Source organism: Perognathus longimembris, chromosome 8, assembly GCF_023159225.1.
Source record: "Perognathus longimembris pacificus isolate PPM17 chromosome 8, ASM2315922v1, whole genome shotgun sequence".
Classification (NCBI taxonomy): domain Eukaryota; kingdom Metazoa; phylum Chordata; class Mammalia; order Rodentia; family Heteromyidae; genus Perognathus; species Perognathus longimembris.
The window spans coordinates 5,376,404-5,393,484 of NC_063168.1; the positions used below are offsets into that span (position 1 = coordinate 5,376,404).

Sequence of the window (17,081 nt, forward strand, 5' to 3'; positions counted from 1 at the left end):
AGAATTACCGAATGAGGATTATGAAGTCTGAATTCCAGGAATAACCTGTTTGACAGCTGTGTAATTGAAGCAGGGATGAGGGAAAGAGAGGAGTGGAGAGGATGCCCTGCTTTTCACACCCACCCAGGTCTTTTTTCCGCTTTCTTTAAATGCGAACCCCTCCTCCTGTCCTGCAAAAAAGAAAGGGAGGGAGGACTGGACCCCTGAAACTGTGCGGAGTTGCTGACACCTGATGTAACCAGCAGGGTAGTGTTCCTTTTTTTTGTTCAGGGAGTACACAGTCTGGAGATGAGCTGCACGGGGATAGGTAATGGAGGCCCAGGCCTTGAGAATTCAAAGCAAAATGGGAAATTTATCCCTGCCTGGAGCTGTCTGCTTTATTACTAATTATTTTCTGAAACTTAACTAAGCTAGCTGTTAAGAGTAGGTTGGGCTACAATTAAAAAAAAAATCTTCCCATAAAAGCAAGGCTTTGTGGCACACTGTGAAGAATTGTCATTGTTTCATTTAAAAATGGGAGGGGGTGTTCGAATCTGACTGTGCATGTTTTCTTAGACCACATTAAGTGTGGGTCCCATTGTTCCTTTTCTGCTTTCTGAATAAGGTCTCTATCTCATTTGAATGCATCTCCCTAGCCCGGGCTTTCACTGGCCTGGGCAGTGTGAGTGTACTGACTGATTGGTGGTCTGAACTGGAGTCAGTATTCGAAGGTGATCTCAAATGAATTCCCATGTGCTTTGTTTGTTAACTTGAGGGGCCTGGGCCAGATTTTTGGATTTGAAGGGGAGCCCTGCTAGGCCCAACTGAATTTGCAAGGCTTTGGAAAATTTTGGGAAAGGATTGTGTTGCAACTCACTTCGTGGCTGGTAACTGGCTTACAGCCCCAGTGTTTGTTTAAGCAACAGGCTGGTTTTTTTCTAACCTAGTTTTTCTGGCCAAATTTTAGTGGTGAGTATACTCTTCCAAGTGAGTTAGCCAGAGCTTGTTTTTGACCTGGTTACACAGTAGTTGGATTGTTTGTGTTTTCTTGGGTCATTGTGGATGTTAAGGGTAGTGAAGTGAGCTAGAAGGGGATAGTTTGAAAGCCCGGTTACGGTTTTAAGAGGTGGGTACTGTTTGTGAGGACAGTTTGGGCAGGGTCATTATTGTTTCCCCTCCTCATTTCCTTCTTCTCACACCTCCATGCTTTGGAAGTGGTTCTGCTGAGCTGGAGCTCATTTGTATGTGGGATTTGGGCAGTGACACAGCTCTACCTAGTCTGTGCAGTTGAGGGAAATTTTGTAAATGTAAGCATTAAGAAATCTGTTTAAAAGTTACGTAAAACCCGGAATAAAGTTGTGCTTGAGATTTTGCTCACAAGCAACTGTGTGTGTGTATATATATCTAGATACATGAATATGCATATCTAGATACACATACCATCTTTACAGAAGTTTTCAAACATTTACAGAGAGAACTGATAGCTCTGTTCCCTTCTCCCCACGGCTATTATCTCATCTGTATTCTACTCCTTTATCTTAAGGTAGACTTTAGGTATAATTTTACTAAAACATTTCAATGCTTTTTTTTTTTTTTTTTTTTCCTTTCTGGTTCTGGGGCTTGAACTCTGGGGCTTGTGTGCTGTCCCTGAGCTTTTTGTCACTTTAGGCTAGCATTCTACCACTTGAGCCATAGCTCCACTTATGGCTTTTTGCTAGTGGTTAATTGGAAGGTAAGAGTCTCACTGACTTTCCTGCCTGGATGGGTTTGAATTGAGATCCTCAGATCTCAGTCTCCTGAGTAGCTAAGAAGATTACAGGCGTGAGCACCACCACCAGCGCCCTGCTTCAGTGTCTTTTTTTTTTTTTTAAACATAATCATGATGTCATTATCACACTTAGAAAGCTGTCAACATGAAAGACACCAGTGCTAGCACTTTCCTGATTTTTCTCAGTGCATGTTACTGGCAGTTCTTTCATGTTTATGAACTACTGCAGGGAACATCAATCTACTGCCTAAGGAGGAGAAACACCATTTGTACAGAGGTTTAGTTAAGATTTTTATTGGCTGATTTGTATTTGGTGGTTTTGGTATTAGATTATTGCAATTCATTATTAAGAAACTTTTTGAGAAAAGCATTTTTAGGTAAGACATTGATAATCTCAACAACCCACAGCAACACCTAACTTGGAATTATGTATTTTTGTGCCTGTGTGTAAGTTATAATGACAGTCATTGCCTAGTTTGAAGGAATTGTGTTGAGGCCAAGTAAATGGGAGTAAAGAAGAGTTTGTAGAGTTTTCTATGAAAATGGCTTTTTTTTTTTGACAGGGTAGCTTCTAATTTTTTAATATCTGACAAGAATGGTAAATAGTCCAGTATAGATGAGCAAAATGTAACTTAGAACAAAGGAGTTGACATGTGTATTCCTGGCCTAGGCTTGTATAATTCTGGTGACTTGGGAGGCTGGGATCTGGAGGAGCTTGGTTGGCACCCTGAGCAGGAAAGTCTGCAAGACCCCATTCCAACCAATAGCTAGATGCTATGGCACTAGCAAAAAAGACCCATGAGAGTCATTGTCAGTGCAAGAAGCTGCGGTGTGATAGTGTACCTTTCATCTCAGTTACAGTGGGAAGTGAAAGATAGGATCACAGTCCAGGTGTGCACCTGTATAGGAAGCCAGGCCCTTTCTCCATAGCCATTGTGGAAAAAGGTCAGGAAATGTGGCTCAGCGGTAGAGCACTTGCAGATCCTGAGTTCAGATCCTGAGTTCAGACCAGCGTATCACCAAAAAAAAAAAAAAAGGAGCTGAAAAACAGCATATTCTGTCAAGAGGATTTTTTTTAAACGTTCTTATGTTTTTGAAGGATTGTGGAGAAGAGTACTCATAGACTAAAGCTTTGTAAAAAGAACCTGGTGTGTGTGTGTGTGTGTGTGTGTGTGTGTGTGTGTGTGTGTGTGTGAGACTTGGGATGTAGCTTGGTGGCAGAGTGCTTGTCTAGCGTGTAGTGGTCCCCAGTTATCCCAGCATCCCCTCCTAACCTCCTTCTTTTTTGTTTGTGAAGATCTGTTCATTGATTATATGTAAAATATATAGTACTATATATGTATAAAAAGAGGTGTCTGTAGTACAGTGGTGTGTGTGTACTTACTGATTCCCCAGGTCGGACAAGTATGAATTCCAATTATTTTTGTCAAAGGAGACAGTGATAGTATTGAAAATGATCAGAAATAAGTTTGTTTCCATATGATTTTAGAGTTTGTTTTTCTTGTGACTGTTTTGTCATTTGTACTTTTCTTGGGTGATTGTTATTTTGTATTTTGTGAGCATACTACCAGCCTGAGGAAGAAATGAGTCTAGATAGGATTGTAATAGGTTAGATGGGAATCCAGGAACAGCAGTTGCCAAGGAGTTTAGAATCTAACAGATGAAATGTGTGGAATCAGGCTTACTAAAAAGGAGGAACCTGTTGCCTCAGTGAAGGACAGAGCTCCTTTCACCCTGTCTGCCACTGTCTTTGGAAGAGAGTTATCTTGTAGATCATGGAGGTTGAGCAGAAGTGTCCTGTAGGACTCATGAGTGCTGACCCTCTCCCCATTTGGCATTGTGCTAATCTTTGTTCTCTCAGTTATTTAAGTAAGAGAGGAAGTGGACCAGTAGTGAACTGTGGAATGATAGGAGTTCTAGGGTATAGTGTGCATCTCAGGGAGTTGAGGTGAGACATCAGTCTTTTAACATGGAGAAGTTACAGAGAGGTTGTTGGGCTTGGGGATCCGTAGGACTAAAGGACTTGACCAAATGGGAAGTACAGGGAAGATGGCCTAAGGCATTGACCCTGAGATGGAACGAGTAGTTTGTGGTAGTTGCAGAGAGGAGGTGAGCTTGGGGCAGATGCCTGGGAATTCCTCCTTTTTTATATTTAACTTGCTGAACTCACTTCTCTTTGCAGGCTTTGGTATGTTCCTTTAAGTGAGCGTTTTCAGGAGGAGCAGGGTGAAAGTGCCAAACTTAGTTCTGATTACTCAGTGATAAAGTCATATAAATAGTATAGCCTTTAAAAATAGTATAGCTTTTGGGGCAGGCACATACACCTTTGTGAAGGATTCTCTAAATGTTATCTTTTGAGTGTAGCATCTCTTGTTTTTAGTTGGACAGTGGGAATTTGGCAGGACTAGTGGCTTCCATTAGGAGGGTTATGCCAGCTGGTCTGTGCCTGTGGCATGTTCAGACTTGTTCTGAGACATGGATTTCCTTCATGCTGGAAGGATCCTGGAGATGGGGAAGGTGGGAGGAAGCCAGCCAGTTGAACAAGTATTGGTGTGGAGCTCTCTTAAAAGAATATCAACCTCACCTTTCCAAAAGAAAGCTTTACAGGGAGTCCAACCATCTATACAGATTATGAGATTTTTCACTTCTTTACTGCTTGATATTTTGTAGCAAATATGTATTTACTAGTATACAAACTTGTACTTTTAAATTAATATTGGATATATGTGTGTATTTCTGCATGTTAACATGATCCAAAAATACTATCCAGACACATTTGGTGTGGTGTTTATGTTCCTATATTGAGCCTCAGGCTGGCCTTAATAATTCAATCCTACTCTGCCTCAGCCTCCTGAGAGCTGAGGTTATAGGCATTTTTCACCACTCCCTGCAAAAAAGACATATTTTGAAATAGCGTATCACTGAACAGGTGTATCAAGTAAGCAAAAAAAAAATCATCTAAGGAGTAAATATTGTAAATCCCCTTTACTGCATAGATGCTTTGACATAAGAATATCCTACAGGCTCTTTACTTTTGTTTCTTTGCCTTTATTAGTAAATGTTTGCCTACCTGGGGCCTGTAGCTGCTTGAGCCGAGAGACTGCCCGCTCTTGAAGTATCACATGCTTTCCTTTTTGCTTTTAAGTATATTACAGCCTGTGTTTCTTTTTTTGGGAGGTGGGTCAGTACTAGAGATTGAACTCAAGGCTCACACTTGGTAGGCAGGCACTCTACCACTTGATCCAAGTCTCTCTCTCTCTCTCTCTCTCTTTTTTTTTTTCTTCATTGGTTATAGTGCTTCTTTGCTTTATGCCCAGTTTGGTGTGGCCTACTATTCTCCTTCTCGTAGTTCTTTGTGCTTTGGGGGAGACAAGTGTGTGTGTCACCACCTTCAGTGACTATTTCCCATATAGCAGGATAGCTGGGGGAATAGGTGTGCACCACTGCACCCAGACGTTGGTTAGGGTGCAGTCTGGCAAGCTTCTTTTTTGCTTAAGTTGTCCTCACACCACAAGTAGCTAGGATTGCAGTCTTGAACCATTGTGCTGGGCTTTGCCCATGTTTTCTTTCCTCAGTATCAGTGCTTTCATTTTTCTAGGATTTTCCTTCTGTTGCCCAAGTGCACACTATTATACCTGGCTACAGTGTGTCCTTTAAAGTAGGGCAACTTCAGCAGTGCTGTTCTGTATAGTAAAAGAGTCAAAATAAATGACTAGAAAGTTCAAATGGAAAAGAAGACATACAGAATATCTGCTTCATTTTTTGTTTTTAAAAATCAAAGGACAGAATGTTACCTTCTCAGTTTGCCATAAAGATTTTTATACACTTTCCTCAATTTGTGAAGTGACCTTGCTGTACAGCCTAATCAGTAGGCTGTACTATGAAGGGTATTGAGCTAGCAAGACTCAATGTGGGTGGGTGTAGGGCTGTTCGTAAGCTGGGATGGGTTGGTGCTTTAGATGCTGGATAATTGGGGACTCATTCTGTCTGTCTGTGCTCAGTAGTTGATGATCCTGCCATTGAGAAGTAAGGTGTGAGAGCATTTGCACTGTTTATTTGTTTTGTTTTTGTTGCCAGTCCTGGGTTGTGGACTCAGGGCTTGAGTACTGTCCCTGGCTTTTTTTTTTTTGCTCAAGGCTAGTACTCTGCCTCTTGAGCCACAGTGCCACTTCCAGCTTTTTTCTATATATGTGGTGCTGAGGAATTGAACCCAGGGCTTCATGTATACAAGGCGAGCACTGTACCACTAGGCCATATTCCCAGGCCCAGGTGTGAGAGCATTCGTACTTGTAGCTTGGTGCTTCACTGCCAAGTGTCTTTGACTCTAGGCATTATTAGCTGTCTAAAATATGGCTAACCCTGGCAAGTTAACTTATTAAGAAATGAATTTTAAACGATCTTTAAGTAGTTGTACAAAGAGGTTTAGCTTTTAAATAATGGAAAAACATCTTACATCATACTTATTTTCCTGCTTTAGTTATTTGGTAAGTAGGACCTTAAAAACCTTGTTAAAGAATGTGTGTAGCTACTCAGGAGGCTAAGATCTGAGGATCACGGTGCAAAGCCAGCCCAGGAAGGAAAGTCTGTGAGACTCTTATCTCCAATTAACCACCCGAAAACTGGAAGTGGCTCTGTGGCTCAAGTGGTAGAGTGCTGGCCTTGAGCTGAAGAGCTCAGGGACAGCACCCAGGCCCAGAATTCAAGCCCCATGACCCCACCCCCCAAACAAACAAACTAAATCCCAAAACCTATGTGTAGTTATGCAATCTACACTAAAATGCTCATTTCAAAACCTGTGAACTACCATATCCCCCTAGACTTGTCAGTTTTCCATGCTTCCCTCTGCTTCATTTGTTACTTAATGGCTACATTTCTTTTTCTTTTTTTCTGCCAGTAGTGGGGATTGAACTCAGGTTGTGGGCACTGGCCCTTAGCTGTTTTCTACTGAAGGACATCATTATATCACTCCAGTCACAACTGTGGTTGGGCTTTTTGGGAGATACTAGTCTCTTGGATTTGTGTGCTTGAGCTGGCTTTGAACCATCATCTTCAGATCTCAGTCCCCCCAATAGCTAGGATTATAAGTGTGAGCCTCTGGTGCTTGTATTTTTGAATCAAATATTTGTTGGTTCTTTTCTTAGTTTTATACATTATTGACTTCCTGTAATAGTAGTTACTGTTCTTAAAGTACTTGCCTTAAACTGCTACAACTCTTATACTTGCCACCTCTTTTGAGTTAAAATATGATTGTTTATATCATCATGACTGTATAGATACCATCTAGCTGTGAATCAACTAGGTGAATGTGATTACATGTATACATATATTTAAAAAAAATACTCCTTCCCCTTAAATAGGTTTACTTTTCATGTTTATTTTTCTATGTAACATTACATTTCCTCTCAGATGCCCTAAAAGATAAGTCAAATGCCTAGCAAAGTTGGGCCTTATCAATGATTTTTTTTTCTTTTTTAAAAAAACCTGTTAAGTTATGTAAGGGATTTCAGTGCGCCATGCATGCGCCATGTCAGTTCACGAGTACAATGTATCTTGATTCCTCTCATCGTTCTCCCATGTCTATCGACTCCACACACTTCTTCAAGGTACCTGGTTCTGTCTTCCCATATGTATATCGCATATTATGTCTGTATTTGCCTATTCTTCCTCGCTCCATCAATAACATTATTTAATGCTGAAAGCTTTAGATCATTTATTATTTCAGATAACCTGTTGATTAGAACTTTTTCACCCATCTTGAAGCTGTCAGGAAAGACTGCCCCTAGTCCTGACCTAGCTTATAGCTATTGTCAGAGAATTTCTGTCTGTTTATCTGATACCACAGTCTTCCATTTTGTTTACTTATTTTCCTAAAACAAATCCTCTGGTAGCTTTATAAGAAAGAGCACTTGATTTGTGTGGGATGTGGGAGTTTTAGATCCCTGTGTAATCAGAATTTTTTTTTTCAACTTGGTATTAGTCCTGTGTTAAAGCAGTTGTTTGCCAAGTTGTTTTTTACTTTGTTGTTGTTGGTGATACGGGGCTTGAATTCAGGGCATTGCATTTGCTGGGCTTATTTTCTACTAACTGTTCCATACTCTAGTCTTTTTTTGTTCTGATTATTTTATCTCCCTTCCTTCTTCCCTCCCTTCTGCCCTCCCTCCCTTGCTCTATTGTGCCAGTTCAGGGCTTGAACTAAAGATCTCTCGCTGTTGCCAAGGATTTTTGCTCACAGTTGGCACTCTACCATTTCAGCCATGCTTTCAGTCCAGCATTTTGCTGGTTAATTCAAGATGGAGTCTTGCAGATTTTCCCAGGTTTGCTTTAAGTCTACATCTTCCTAGTCTTATCCTCTGGAATAGCTAGGATTACAGGTATGAGCCACTGAGGCCCAGTTGTGCTGGTTGTTCTTGAGAATAGGGTCTTATTTCCTGCCCAGGGGCCTACTTGGACCACGATTCTAGTCAGGGCTGGACTGACAGGTCTGTGCCCGCAACTCTGGCTGTTTTCTTTTGAGTTGGAGTCTCTTAGACTTCTCTCTTTGTGCTGGTTGGAACCATGGCTTCCTTCCTTCTCTTACTTCCCTTTTCTTTTCCTACTTTTCCTTTCTACCCCTTTTAAAAGAAGCTTTATTGAAGCATTTTTAACATACCATGAAATCCACCCAGTTTAGGTTTTCATTTCAGTGTTTCTTAATAAATTTACTGATCAGGAAAACCATCATCAAGCAGTTTCCGAACACTTTGATCATCTTACTAAGATCTTCATACTCATTTACAGTTAATCTCCATTCTAATGCAGAGTGCCAGGCAATTACTAATAGTTCTGTTTTCTGCAAATTTGCTTTCTTAAGCATTTAAATGAGATCATGCAATATGTGGCCTGTCTGTGTGATTTCACTTGACATGTTTTTGGGATTCATCTTTGTAGAAGTGTGGTGATTTGTTTCTTTCAACTACGATTGAGTATTCTAGTATATGGATATACAGTGCATATGTGTGAAAGTTCTCCAATTCATAGACATTGAAGTTGTTTCTAGTTTTGAGCAATGCATTCAGAAGGTGTTTTTGCCTACCATCTTAATCTTGTCCAGAAGAGCTGCCTGAGTGAACTGCACTGGCCTGTTGGCAACAGGGAGTAAGGAGCAGGAATTTTCTTTGGTTTTCCCAATTCTTATCACTCTAACCAGGTTCTGATGGCCTTCTGAATTCTGAATGGGGAAAACCTGTTTCAAACATTTGCTTCTCTAAAGGCTTTGCTTTCCCTGCTCTCACTGCTAGTCAGCTTAAGTTACTTCTTTGAACATGAAAATAGTTCCCTCCTTCCCTCCCTCCTCCCCCTTTCCCACTGGCATGAACTGGGCCAGATCTTGCCAGCTTTTCCTTTTTTACTACTTTTTGGGGGGATTCAGGATTCAGTTATTTATTAACTGATGGCTGGTTGAGTCTCTCCTTAAACTCAGACTCTTATTCCTCTGTCTTCCTAGTGTTGGGATTGCAGGAGATGCCTGTCTTAAAGTTTTTGTTTTTTTTCCCCAAAGATACCTTGGATTAGGGACCTAATGTATTCGGTTAACCTCATTAAGTATAATACTTGCATATCTTTTGGAAAATTCTTGAATTTGAGAGCATTTTACATGACACTGAAACAATATTGCTCACTCTCAGATCCCTTCCTCATTTTTCTGAGACTTTTGTGTAATAGTTGTGTCATTTTATACCTCCTTAGCTTTGAGATCTCAGGCAGAAGACCGAGTATTACTAGGTTAAGGTTGTGCATCAAGGGGGGATTATCGGGGATTCCAACTAGACACAGGATTGCATGAGGTTGAGGCTGTGCATGAAGCAGTTCAAAGCAGAACTCCATGGTTGTGTTCATCACTTGTTAGTGTATGACTCAGATTCTAGTGCCTTTGGGATTTGGTATGGTAGAGCCCCTCCGCTCTCTGGCTCCACATGTTGCTCCTTCCTGAGTTTCAGAAAGACTTGGCTAGTGATTTATGGGCTTCCTGTCTGTTTTTTGATTCACTGTCCACAGATATTTTGAATGTGTTTTGCTCGTCAAGATTTCTGTAACCTTCATTTAATACTGAAGTACTTGATGTATGTGTAATGTGTGCCAGGCACCATGTGACGCTTACTCACTGGTGACAATGAACAAGAAAGGCAGTCAGCTAGCCAGCTCTTGTCCCTGTATAGCATACAGCCCAATGTGTAAGGCAGAAAATGAACACACAGTCTTAAGGGAAGATAGTGCAAATAGAGAAGAAAAGGAGTCTGGATGAACGAGGAGTAGTTTCTTTGAATTTAAAACAAGCCATTGAGACTGTAACTTACTATCATCTGGAGTAACACAATATAAGGGGCGATTGAATAAAGATAATAGGAGGGGTGTGTTCTACTGATTATGGTAACAACAGCTCTGTCTTGGGAAGCCTTGCCTTCAATATCTGCTGCTGTTTGGTGTTCACAGCTGTTCTGAATTTCTCTGCTTCAGTTCACAATTATCTGCATATCCCTCTAGCACCAGAACATCTCCATGTTAGGTAGGGTAGGGATGGAGCCCTCATTAGGTCTAAGAATTTCCTTTGAGTATTGTATTCTGAATGATACCTGGTAAATGGATGACCCAAGAAGACCACATCTGTAGCACGCGCACACACACATTCAAGCACACATGGATGCACTGACTGATTTGTCCTCTGGAAATGCCTTTTCTGTAGTTCAGCTTTCGGAAGGATATGCTTATAGGATGAAATTTAGCAGCCAGGTACAGTCAGGGGGGTCATTTAATGGTAGGGGCCTATGAAAAAGGCATCCTTTATGATTTTGCCAGTGGTAGGAATGTCACAGAGAGTGCTAAAGCAAATGGAGATATTGTGTTAGAAGACACTTGTATATGCAGTCCCTTGTTACATGTGATAATTTGGATAAAAGGTAATTTTCTTATGAGCCTACCAAGTAAAATGGTTTTGTGGATTTCTTGAAAAGTAAAAAAAAAAAAAGATTTAGAGCAAAACATTTCTACATTTAAAAATTTTGTTATGAGCCTACCAAATATAATGGCTTTGTGGATTTCTTGAAAAATAAAGAAATAAAATTGATTTAGAGTGAACTATTTCGACATTTTTTCTATCTTCCTGAAAATCAGGACTCTTTAAGTTACTAATGCTAGCTTTCAAAGTGGGAAATTCCTTTTGTTCTTACTATTACATGGAAAAAAATGATTGGATGCTAAATTTTACATAGGAATTTAAAAATGTATGTCATTTTAATTTATATAATGCTAAGTTTCTTCCTTGTCTATATTTTCTTCTTCTTCCCCCCCCCCCCCATATCTGTGAGTATCTGCTCTCATTGATAAACTTGTCTTTTTTCTCTTATCTTCTTTGTGGTTGAGTTTTTTTTTCTTTTGTGATTTAATTTTACATCCTTTGTTAGCCTATTAGTTATAAGTTCCTTGGCTATTTTCTAGATTCCTTTAGGGTTGGTAGTGCACATCTTTAACTTACTGTAGCTTGTCTTTAGATTATACATTTCATTTATAAAATATTTACAGTACTGTCTTTCCATTTCTACTTCTTTGACCTTAGGCATGCATTTTACTTCTATATGCATTATAAACCCCAAAACATATTTGTGTCAGCAGTCACGTATTTTTGTAAAAAATATTTAAATAGTAAATAAAAACAAATATACCAGTGTGATTGCCATTTCTGATGCTTGCCATTTCTTATGTAGATCTGTATTTCTTTTTGGTTATCATTTTCCTTTGGTCGAAATAATTTCGTTTTTCTTTTCTTTTTTGTTGGTTGTGGGCCTTGAACTCAGGGCTTGGGCACTGTCCCTGAGCCTCTTTGTGCTCAAGGGTAGTGCTTCAGCCACAGTAGCACTTCCAGTTTTTGAGAGGTTAATTGGAGATAAGAGTCTCCTGAAGACTTTTCTGCCTGGGACTGGATTGGAACCATAATCCTCAGAGCTCAGCTTCCTGAAGAATTTCTTTTTAGCATTTTTATAGCTCAGGCCTGCTCATGTCTGCTCAAGGTGAATTCTCTCAGCTTTCATATGCATGAAAACATATTTTTTTCAGTTTCATCTTTGAAAGATATTTTATTGGTTATACAATTCTAAGTTGACTCTTTTCCCAATTGTTTTAGTTATGCTACTGTCTATTCACTTAACAGTGTTTCTGGGAAGTCTGTTAATCTTTTTGTTGTTCTTTTATTTGTATGTATTTTTCTTTTTTGAATGCTTTTAAACTTTCCCATTCTTTGTTTTGAATAGTTTGATTATGCTGTGCCTTGTACTGTTTTTCTGTTTTTTTTTTTTTTTAAGCTGCTTACATCTGTGGGTTCACGTTCATTAAAACATTTTTTTCCCATCTCCTTTTCCCTTCCCAGGTTTGGGATCTCCCATTACAGATCTGTTAGGCTGCTTAGAAATGTTTCATAGCTCCTGACGTACCATTTCTTCTATACATCCTTTTTGTAGTTCATTTTATATAGCTTCTATTGCTATTCATGGTTACTTATCTTTGCATCCTCCGTAGTGACTGTGCCATTAATCTCACTTAATAATATACTTTTCCTTTCAGACATTGTATTTGTTTAGTCTCTGCAAGTTTGATTTGGATCTTTCTAAATACCTTTGCAGCTTAGGTTTTCTCTTAGCTTTGTGGATGCATGGAACACAGTCAAAACCCTTGTTTTAGTGCCCTTGTCTGTTTCTAACAATTGTGTCAGCCTTGTATTGGTTTCAATCCATTATTGTTTTGTGAATACTTATGCTTCCCTATATGGTAGTCTCAGTGAATGCCAGGCATAATGAATTTTTACCTTCTTTGGTGCGAAGTGCTTTCTCATGGTTCTGTAGGTCAGTAGTTGCAGTTTGGCCCTGCTTAGCCTGGTGGTTCTGCTGGTCTCCTCAGACCCTTAGGCAGCAGGAGTCAGCCCACTGTTACCTGGAGACCCCCTGGTGTAAAGCTGGGACTGGCAAACTTTTCAAGTACCCTGACCTTTTCTTTTTCATATCCCAGTTTTCTATTCATTTACGGAGTCCTTATTTATGAAAGCATCCGATCATCATCAGTTGTAGTATTATCATGTATGAGCGTTAGGGCTAGGATTTTTCATCCATTAACTCAGAGTGGGTGAAATAATACCCGGATGACATGTGCTTTTCAACTTCACAGTGCTAGACTTGGCCTTTGTTAGCTCAACAGGAAATGAGAGGTAGGGTTGGGCAGGAGGAAGTCATGCTCACTCAGCTTTCAGTGTGTGGGCTTTTCATTGGTATCTAGGAGAGAAAATCAAGTTTGTCTTCTCAGAAGTGATGATTGAAAAGGGGCCCCTGGATACGAGACAGCCGTAGGTGAACTGAACCTCTGCCACTGTGTAAAGTAAATGAGGTGATGAGATGTTAAAATCACAGTTACTTTACAAGACAATTCAGTCTTGACTTCTGAGTTTTGCTGCTATGCCTGGCTTTTCCCAGGGTACTGGCAGATTGAGTTGATAGGCTAGATGTTAGTAGACAGGGAGAAGCTAGGAGAGCATGGGGCCCAGGATGACAGTAGGAGGAGGAAAGCAGATAGGAGAGTAAGCTTAGAGTTGAGAGGTCTGGCATGAGCCCTGGGACTCTGCATTTCTGATATGTTCCCTGATGTTGCTGAGGTAATTACAACATACTAAGCACATGAGAGATAAAGAAACCAGTTCCATTAAAACACCTAGGATGGCTTATTTGGGCTAGGCTTACGTCTTATCTGTGTGGTGTGAATTGTCTTGTGTATTTGTACAAATTGATGGTTTTGTTAGTTGAGTGTAACTTTCAGTTTGAATGCAAGCCCTGCTGTGAATCACCTTGTTAGAGAGCGCAGCCCAACCCTTCAGCTCTCAGATGAGGAGTTAAGGGACTGGTAGGACTAGGGTTACCTAGATTTGGGAATGCCCTGAGCCCCCCTGTTCTTGCAGACTTCCTCACTGTCTGTCTGGGTTAGAAAGTAATGCAGAGACCTTGATGACTGACCATTTTGGTGACTTGGTGATATCATCAAACTGATGATTCTTATATTCCCTTTTGGTTTGCAGTGCATATCCTGGTATCAAAGTAAAAGTGTTTGGGAGAGTAAATGAACAAAAGGTCTGGTCTGGGCGAGGTAGGTCACAAAGTAGGTCAGGGGACCTCTAGCCATAGCAGTCAATTCTACTGGAAACGGACGTGGCGTTGTGGCGTTGTGGAGAAGGCTGCAGACTCACACAAAAGCAGGCTTTCAGATAACCATCTATGTTTTGAGTCTTAAGAAGTGAACAGTGGGCAGATGTAAATATAATCCAAGTGGGTAACTTGGGAAAGACTCCTAGGTATGCTTTTTGATTCTTGATTACATGCTTTCCCTTGTGTCTATGTAAACAGGCCTGAAAAAAAGTGTCCGCGTTGGAAAATCCAAAGCAAGGTAAAAGAACCAGGGAGTTCTCAAAAAGAAAGCCATAGATGGAAGGTAGGAAGAGGTTGAAGAATTGAAGTTCATTTGAGAAAGAAGTTAGAAAACAGTCCTGGAAGAATTCTGTATAACATAGTTGTGCTTAAATGTGTTTTAGGGAATGATAAGTAAAGCCAATGTTTTTTTCATTTGTGTTGAAGTGCTGTATCTGTACAGTGATAGTTCTGGAAGGAACTTCTGAGAGCCTTTATTTATTCCCTACCCCCCATTTTGTATAGAGAAACAACAAAAACACAGTGAAGTGGAGGGACCAGCTAACTGAAGATAATTGCAACTCTATGGTAGATTGACTAGTGAACTTTCACATTTTTGCTTCAAGTGATTTGAGATACTGTAGCTCTTTTGGATTTTTTAAAAACCATAAGTGGATTTTAATATTGCTTCTCCCTGCTTATCTTCCCCTGTTACCTAAATCAAATTAATTTTCTGTTTCCAAAAGGGTGAAACTTGAATTTTAAAAACCTATTAAGATATTTGAAGACATACTCCATTTCAAACAGAAAATAGTAGACTGACTCAAAATATTTTCCCATCCTTTTCATCATCTTAACAAGATTGACTGCATATTCTTTAATTCACATTTGCTGTTGTCTTGGTTGGGATGGTTTTGGCTATGAGCAACAGAAGACATGGTTAAATCCAAGTCAGTCTCAAAGTTGGTTATCTAGAGTCATGATGGCTCAAGGATCTGGGGTATGCTGGCCTTCTACTCTGCTAATCTAGCAAGTTGGCTTCTGGCCTCCTGCCTGGTTTTCCTAGCAGCCATCAATCAAACCCAGTCCTCCCCTCCCTTCCCTTTATCTCTCCTTCCTTCCCCACCTTTGTCTTCCTCTCTTCTTCCTCCACTGTTTAAAGATAGGGTCTTGTTAGGTATCCAGGTTGTCCTCAAATTCATTATGTAGCTTAGGCTGTTCTGAAATTGGCAATCCTCCTGCCTCAGCCTTCTGAGTGCTAGGATTATAGGCATGACCACCAGGCCTGGCTTCTCATTCATGTTTAAAAAGAATTTTACTGAGTGTCTTATGCATTGTGTTTCCCCCAAAATTGAAGTTTTCAAGTTAATTAAGAGGTATTTTAATGCTGAGTACAGTGGTTTATGCCTGTAATTCCAGCTGTTTTGGAGGCAAATGTCAGGAGGATTGTGATTTGAGGCCAGCCCCTGGGAAAATGTTATCAAGGCTTCATCTCAACTGATAGGCCTAATGTCTTGGCCTGTGTCTATCATCCCAGCTATGCTAGGGGGCTGTAGGTAGGAGGATTATAGTGTGAAATTGCCCTGGCAAAATCCTGGGACCCTATCCAAAATATAAGCAAAGCAAAAGAAAGGAAAAAGAAAAAAAAAAAAAGAAAAAGATGGCTGAAGTATGACTTAAGTGACAAAGCACCTGCCTAGCACAAGGCCCACTGAGTACAAACCCTAGCACCAAAAAAAAACCCCCCAAACCAACCCATCTTCTGAACCAGGTGTGATTGTGAGCTTTGTAACCCCAATACTCAGTAGCCTGGGGCAAGAGTATTGGGAGTTAAGACCAGCTTGGGGTTACCTGCCTTGATCCCCACTCCCCACAAAGAAGACATTGTCTGTTGTGGGTTTCTGGATAGGAGATTAATCTCCAGATTTATTAGTTGTAGGTCTTAATTTAGAAAACAAGTGGGAATATTTCTTCCTAAATTGGGGCAGAGCTGATAATAGATTTTACAGTCTGTTGCAGCAGGCCAGTCTTGAGAGAATAGCATTGGTAATACACACTTATCCTATGATTCATATTCACAAAAGCCATGTTTTATAATTTAGCTTTTCAAACACCGTGCGCTATCCGAATTACAGTTAGCACGATGTGTGGGATTATTAACTAGCATGAATTCAAGTATTCTAAAAAAAAGGTGTGGATAAAAAATTGTCAGTCCCTAGCCAAATGAGCACCCGGAAATGGGTACTCGCAGGTGGTGGGTAGGGGACGGAGGGAGGCAAATGAAGGCGGGGGGGGGGGGGGGGAGACAAGGGAGGATGCCGAAAAGAAGTCTGCATGCTACAAAATTAAGAAAAAGAAGGGCAGAAGTGGGTTGAAGGGGCATGAAAACGTTGAGGAGGTGACACACAGATCAAGATGTATTTTATAAACCGTTTTATTTATTTTATTTTTATTTTTTTTCATAAGGAGGTTTATTAGTGGGGCCATAGTTCCCACGGGAGAGGGAGCTACATGGCGTCTGCACCTTATCCAGGTGGCAGCTTCTCTCTCTGGGGGTAAAGGGGAAATAGTTAGGTAGTGAGTAGGAGCGGCTCATTAGGTATAGGTATGGGTGGATCTGGGGGCTAGTGGGAGGAGGTGAGGACCTGAGGCTAGGGAAATGCTAACATTCCCCCATTTGTTGTTTATTAATAACAGAGGAGGGGTACCAGGCCGGGAGTATGGGCGAAGGTTGTTTCTTCTGGAGCTACTTTCTGCTGTAAAGGGGCGAAGTAGTCAGGGGTCCCTGATTCGTCATTTGGTCTGGTACCGTCCAGTTTGGTTGGTAAAAGTCCTCATCATTGCCACGAGAATGGTTATCAGGGCCAATGGGTGTCATGGTCTCCTCTGGCTACCTCCTGCAGCTTGGGCACATCAAGGAGTCCCTGGGGCTGGGGTCTTCAGGGTCCAGATCTGCGCTGGGCACAGCAGTGTAGTAAGAGGATGGCCTTGAACTGCAAGTTCCCAGGTGACAACCTGGGTGAGGGATGTTATCCCAGGTGGCAGCTTCTCTGGGGTAAAGGGGAAGTAGTTCTATAAACCGTTGTATTAAATGGCAAAAAAGAGTTGAATACATATCCTACAAAACTAAGATAAGAGAGGGA

General features: G+C 40.7%; 1 protein-coding gene across 47 annotated transcripts in view; it reads left to right on the top strand.

The window, feature by feature from the left end:
- Map4k4 (mitogen-activated protein kinase kinase kinase kinase 4) overlaps positions 1 to 17,081 on the top strand; it is a 147,648-nt gene that overhangs the window by 1,265 nt on the left and 129,302 nt on the right. The window lies entirely within an intron of this gene.